Raw genomic sequence first — 6928 nt, 5'->3', positions numbered from 1 at the left:
TAGCATAATTGCCAGGTTGATTAGGCTAATCTCTCTATTTAAAAACAGGAGTGTATCCATTAAGCCATCCTGGAAAATTCTAAAGTCATTTCCTTGCACTTAGGAGCAGGGCTCAAATGCAGGGTTCCTCAGTCAAGAGGCATGAGCCTGAAGAAGCAGTTTCTCATACCTAGTGCACACCTGGCAAGAGAGGCGGGAAAGATCATTAAAGTCGCCTTGCCCACCACATCCCTGCTTGTCTTTTCTTGATGATTGGAAGCAGATTGTTATAACACTAATAATAAAAAGGGGAGCTTAAAAATGAGTACTGTGATTAACATGTGGAGAATCTGCCCTCCTGAGGGTGTCGCAATCACCGGGAAACTGCGAGGAGTGAACTGAATGGATCCAGGAAAAAGGTTGTCGACAGTCGGTCGCGCCCTCCCACCCCACCCTCTCCTTCCCCCTGCAAGTCTGCCCAGCCTCCCAGGGGTTCAAGGCGGGGCGCCGAGCGAGGGTGTGGCGCTCCGCAAGGCGCGAGGGTGGCGGATGCAGGTGGCCTCTCAGCGAAGCCTGCAAAAGGGCAGACCCTCTCCCTCGCCGTCCCGGCTCGTGGCCATTTACTCCCAGGAGCTCAGCAATTAGGCTGATGAAATGTTTGGGTTACAAGTCTGAGCTTGGCTGACCAAGGCAAGCTGCGCGACCCGAGCAGGCAGCGGGGGGGCGGCCATTAGTGCGTGGCGGGATCGACCCGCCCTCGCCATAGCGCGCACCCTCTCTTGGGCGTCCCCGCCTCCACCCCCCCCCCAACCGCCCACCCCCAGGAATAGCGAGGTCGCCCGCGTCCGCCCTGGGGAGCCAGCGCGGCCGCCAGTGTGCGTCGGCCTTTGGCCAGTCTTCTCCCGACCGACCGCAGAGTTCCGACCCGAAGTTCAGAGTTGGGGCCCCTCCCCCCTTCGTTCGCCTCTTCGGCTCCATCTTCCGCCAATTGTGACCCGAAGAACCCGCCGCCCCGACGGCCAGTCGCTGGCTAGAGGCAGCGGCAGGGAACGGCTCAGTGAATGAAGGCCGCCTCTGCCCCTAGTTGACACCGCGTGCACCTCCTCCGGCGCTCCCGGGCGCGCCTGTAACCTGCTGAGGGCGGTCGCGGCCTCCGCGAGGCGCGGCGGGGGTCGAAGGACGACAGAAGCCACGCGGCGGCCCTTGGGCTTAGGCTGGCGGTGAGGCAGCGGGCAGCGAGACTCCGCCGCAGTGGCACTCCCTGCAAAGCCGCCACCGCGCCGGGCGCCGCCTGCCCACCGGTCCCCTAGCAGGCGGCAGGTCAGTGGGTCCGTCCCGCTCCAGGCTGCGCGGGACGCGGGGTAGCCCGCCAGCCTGCTGCGGCCGGCTGTGATTGTCGCGTGACGCGGCGTGGCCCCGCGCGTGCAGCTAAGGTGCGGACCCACCCACTCGCCGGTCCAGTCGCCCGACGGAGCGCTGCTGCTCGCTGCTTTCAAGGTAACTCCCGCTACCGGCTTCCTGCCGAACCCGTGCCTGCGCCGCCAGGAGAATGGCCGAGTTTTGGCACCAGCTCAGGGAAAGTGACAGAGACAGGAGCCACTCGAGGATCCAAACTAAGATCCCAACTAGGATGGGGGGGGGGGGGATTCCAGGATAGGGACTTGAGTGGAGGCGCCTGCCTGGCGCAACCTGTGGCCAGTTTATGGACTTAGGGACCTGGGGGGAAACCTTACCCATTCTCTAAGAGTTGTCCCATGGGGATAGGGTGGGGAGGTGAGGAAGAGAGGACTGGGTGGTGAGGGCAGGGGGTGAGGAAGTTGGCTTCTCTGAGGGCCCGGACCTCAGCGGCAGGACACTTCCAACACTGCCCTGAGTTGTGGAGCCCGGCTCCTTCCCCGCATTCTACATGGGCCCCCAGGGCCACAGAGAAAGTGTATTTCTGTTTACCCAACTTCCCAGGCAGAGAACGAATGGCACATGGGTGATATGTCACGATTTTTGTTAAAAGCTTGGCCACCCTTAAGCTGTCTATATGCAGGAAGATGGCTGGGTGGAGGGCAGCCCTTGAAGTGACTCAGAGTGAGAGAAGGAAAGAGACAGGGGTGTTCTCTTCAAATATCTTCAAAGCGTTATGTTTGTTCTGTGTGGCCTCAGAAACAAGAATCAGGATGGGTAGGAATTCAACGAGGTGGAAGCCTAGAGGAGGCAGAATCACGCTTACTATAAGAAAGTGCTTTCTAATAAGGACGGGGGAGTGCTTTTAACTGCTCTACTGAATGCTTTGCATAAATTATCCCACTTAACACTTACTGTGACTTCCATCTGTTCAGTGATAAATGGAATGGCCCAGAGTAGTGGGGTGTGGGTCACTAGAAGCCCTCTAGCAGAAAAGAGGTTGCTATATTATGCGGGATACTCAGACTTCCTGTAAGGATTTGTAGTATGTAACTAATAGGCCTTTTCAGACCCTGAGAATTTGGAATCCTACATTAAGGGATCAGGGATTATTATTATTATTATTATTATTACTACTACTACTACTTAAGAGCAAAAAGCCCCTAAGATCCTGGGGAATCTCTGGTCCAGACTCCTCACTGTACCAATTCTGTGAGTCCCTCTCCCTGTGTTTATGACTCAGGCTTGACAAGAAATGGTTACATATAGGCAGCTTACAAAAGCTGCTTCTCTGGGTAACTACCAAGTTGACCAAAATGCACATTTAACTGGAGGATTATTGTTCAGCTGGACTCCCAGAGAGGCATGGCTGAGCTTTTGAAAATTCAGGTTGTTTCACTGTGAGCAGCTGGAGAAACTTTGCTTTGACAAGAAGAGGACGTGTGTCTGTGTGTGTGTTTGTGTGTGTGGCAGTCTGGTAGTCAAAGACAGGATGTTTGAAACAGAAAAATAAGCCCCCTGCCTTTGAAAAGAGACACTGTGCTCATCTAGACTGCAGCTCTTCCTGATCCTGGGTTAAGATGAGGTTGGTGACAACCATTTGTTGATTTGTTGGTGTTGAAATAAGCTACTGCAAAGCAATTGGGAGGTTCTGTCAGCCACTAGCCTTGTGACTTTAGGTCCTCAAGTCTCCTGTCTCTGAAGCCAGTGGGTTGAACTTTACAGGGATAGCTCAAAGATCCTTTTAGACAAGTGATAATAAAAATTAAAACAAGCAAACTACGTTTTGGTGTCTTACACACTTGTATTTAGGGTTGTTGTAGAATCAGAGTTCCACACTGTCTTGAATTGACTGTCACTTCCCTGCAGGGGAATTGAAATGTCACCCTTTCTTTCATTGGCTAAAATGTGACTCTAATGTCCATTCAATTAATGGAAGATTTTGGTGGCTGCAGTATTTCCCAACAGCCAAGAACTTGAAGGGTAAAACCCAGGGCCCCTTTAGATGTTGTTTGGATTTCCCTATGCATGTTGCATTATTTTCTGGATATTGCCAAGGCAAATGCTCTGGCCTGTGATGCAAAAATGTGGGGCATCTGTTGATGTGGTGGAATTATGGTGAGCAACTGGACAGAAGGCAGACAGGACCGAGCAAAATAGATTCCTGATCTTAGAGGACTCCATGTCTATTGTGGATAAAGTGGATATAATAACCATATTACAAGGCAGAAAGACAAAGTGTCTTAGGGGTACAAAAAAGCTTTGTAGAGTGGTAAAAATATAGTATAGAATAGAAGTTGGAAGCTACTAGCTTCTAATACTGCATGGCTGTCTGTGTTGGCTCAGCCTGCTTCCTGAGGCCTGCAACTTTAAGGTCTCCTGATTTTAAATGATTATTTCTGGTCTGGGTTAGAATCATCAAGAGACGTTTGTGGTGGGCATTGAAGGGCTGTATGCAGAGAACATTCCAACATTGCTGGAGAGCAGAGGCAGGGGGACGAGAGGTGCAAGGCTTTCCTGGGCAAGTGAGTAACATGTATGACTTCATGGAGGCAAGAAGGTGCTAGTATGCAGGGGACGGTTAACGGATATTGTGATTGCTGAACCCAAGAGTGGAAATAAGGTTAAGGTTGCAAAGAGGGCCTCTGAACATCAGGCTGAGTTGTTCTGAACTTGTTCTTTGAGCAGCCACAGCAGCCATGTATTGTGTTGGACAGTGCTGGTGAGCAAATTAGTCATGAAGAGAGCCTCCTATATTGCCATACCTAATTTCCATTCTGCTCAGGCATTTGAGGAATGATAGCCTCTCACTCTTAGAAAACATGAGCAGATTGTCTGCTGATGGTGGACAGTGCTTCTTAATGTCACTGGAAAATAAACAAGATAGGTTCTAGTGACCCATCCTTTACATAGCTGCCAGTGAACTGTGCTGGGTCCTGGGCCTTTGCTAGGAACCAGGGTGGCTGACCTTGTTAGCTACAGAGAGACAGTAGAAGAGGTGGCCAGTGGATTGTCATCCTTTTCTCCTGTTTGTGGCTGATGGACAGAGGGTATAGTAAAGGCTGGGAAGGGAAAATCTTTTGGATCATGTGATTTGCCTTAATGATCAACCCCATTCAAAGAATTTGAGATTGCCAGTGGGGGTCAAGAGTGGATCTAGTCGGCGCCGCGGCTCACTAGGCTAATCCTCCGCCTTGCGGCGCCGGCACACCGGGTTCTAGTCCCGGTCGGGGCACTGGATTCTGTCCCGGTTGCCCCTCTTCCAGGCCTGCTCTCTGCTGTGGCCCGGGAGTGCGGTGGAGGATGGCCCAAGTACTTGGGCCCTGCACCCCATGGGAGACCAGGATAAGTACCTGGCTCCTGCCATCGGATCAGCGTGCCGGCCTCAGCGGCCATTGGAGGGTGAACCAATGGCAAAGGAAGACCTTTCTCTCTATCTCTCTCTCTCTCACTGTCCACTCAGCCTGTCAACAACAACAACAAAAGAGTGGATCTAGATTTTTGCGGTAGAGTCTGGTTTTCTTGGAGAAGTTCAGCTAATCCCACTCCAGTGATGGAAAGAACTTGGGCTATCAATCAAGTATCTTAGGCTCTCTGAGCCTTGGTTTGTCCATCAAAGTATGGTAGTGGTGGAGGTTGGTTTGGATGACTCCTCAGGTGCTTTCCAACTCTAAAGATTTTTGAGACTATTATTCGATTTGGATCCTCCAAGGATGAATCTATATATTAAATTTAGACCAAGAAACTTGGCTGAGAATTGAAACAATAAGGTTGAGAACTATGTTGAACTAAGGGCTTAAAAAAGCCACCTTTATATTGGGAGGTTGGAATAGGTAGAGTGGGAAAGGGACCAGAGGTGGTATGTGCAGTTCTCCCTGCTTTGCGGTTTCTGGAATAGTGACCTTGTGTTGCTAGATGCTATTGCCTTTGGAAAATAATTTCCCCTCTTACATCCTACGGCCCCTGTCCTCAGTAGAGGAATATCAGAAGTGTTGATGTACTGAATTCTTTGGATATTTCCTTTCTCCAATCCCTGTTTTCCTTCCCTTTCTTTCTGTCTCCCAATAACACTTCTCTCTCAAATTTCCAGTAACCCTTGCTCTGCCCAGAATACCTGGCACACTAGGGCTTTTGTCTTTCCACTGGAACAGGGCAGCTTTTGGGCTATTTCCCTTGCATCTACCACGTGAACCCTAAAGCCATTTTCATCTTGTCTTTCCTACCACTGAACATATACCACTTCAACATCAAGTTTTTGGCTGCTAAGTCTTTTTTTTTTTTTTTAGAAAAAGGTTTATTTGTTTATTTGAATGTCAGAGTTACAGAGAGAGGGGGAGAAACAGAGGAGGAGAGAAATCTTCCATCGCTGGTTCACTCTCCAGATGGCTGCAGTGGCCAGGACTGGGCCAGGCAGAAGCCAAGAGCAAGGAACTTCAGCCAGGTCTTCTACGTGGGTGGCATGGGCCCAAGTACCTGGGTAATTTTGCACTGCTTTTTTCAGGCCATTAGCAAGGAGCTGGATCACTAGTTGAGCAGCCAGATACAAACTGATGTGCGTATGAGATGCTGGCATTATGATGCCACAACACACCCCATAGCTAAGTCTTTAGAATAAATGGTGATAACATCTTTTCATGTATTTTTTTAAGTAAGAAAAGTACTTCCGTTTACTTTCCTTTTTTTTTAAAGATTTACTTATTTATTATTTGAAGGACAGAGTTATGGAGATGCAGAGGCAGAGAGAGAGATGTATTCTATCTACTGGTTTACTCCCCAAATGACTGCAATGGCTGAAGCTGGGGTGATCCGAAGCCAGGAGCCAGGAGCTTCTTCCAGGTCTCCCATGCTGTTACAGGGGCCCAAGGACTTGAGCCGTCTTCCACTGCTTTCCCAGGCCATAGCAGAGAACTTGGTCAGAAGTGGAGCAGCCAGGACTCGAACTGGTGCCCATATGAGATGCTGGCACTGCAGAGGGCAGCTTTACTTGCTTATAAAGAGCAGGTAAATGAATGATAAATAGATAATAATATGTTAGGGAAAAGTAATGCACAATCATATGGTAAACAATCCAAACTCTACAAAAGTACACAGAATAAGAAAGAGAAAATTCCCTCCCCAGGCAACCACAGTTCATAGTTTTCTGTATATTCTTCTAGTTTTTTATTTGTGTGTCCAAAAATGTATAGGTACATATAAATCTAATATTTTTGGTTTTAGATTTAAATGGGTCACACTTTACATTTGATTCTGAAACTTGCATTTTTTTTTTAATTCCACAATATATTTTGGAAATTTCTTCATGCCAGTATAGAAATCTGCTGCATTCGGATCTCCCAGGTTGGTGGCAAGGACCCAAGTACTGTAACCATTACCTGCTGTCGCTTAGGGTGTACATTAGCAGGAAACTGCAGTCAGAAGCAGAACTGGGACTTGAACTCAAGCATTTTGATATGGGCTGTGGGTGTCCCAAGGGATATCTTTACTCACCAAACACCTGTCGCCCTACCTCATTTTTTAAAGCAACTACATAATATTTCAAAGTACAAGTATGAGG

At 49.2% G+C, this 6928-nt stretch overlaps 1 protein-coding gene across 5 annotated transcripts in view; it reads left to right on the top strand.

Moving 5' to 3' along the window:
- Positions 1–781: 781 nt before the first annotated feature.
- The window catches only part of ARHGEF9 (Cdc42 guanine nucleotide exchange factor 9), a 407702-nt gene continuing 401555 nt past the window's right edge, over positions 782–6928 (top strand). Inside the window, exon 1 of one of the 5 annotated variants that reach the window (XM_008272701.4) lies at positions 782–1476. The gene's annotated coding sequence lies outside the window, so the exon portion shown is untranslated. The remainder of the gene's footprint in view (positions 1477–6928) is intronic. The other 4 variants (XM_070067439.1, XM_051827736.2, XM_008272702.4 and 1 more) reach the window with 4 other exon arrangements.

The sequence above is a fragment of the Oryctolagus cuniculus genome, chromosome X (assembly GCF_964237555.1).
Source record: "Oryctolagus cuniculus chromosome X, mOryCun1.1, whole genome shotgun sequence".
NCBI classification, from domain to species: Eukaryota; Metazoa; Chordata; class Mammalia; order Lagomorpha; family Leporidae; genus Oryctolagus; species Oryctolagus cuniculus.
Note: the sequence above shows the minus strand (reverse complement) of the source record. Positions and strands in the feature narration are given on the sequence as shown.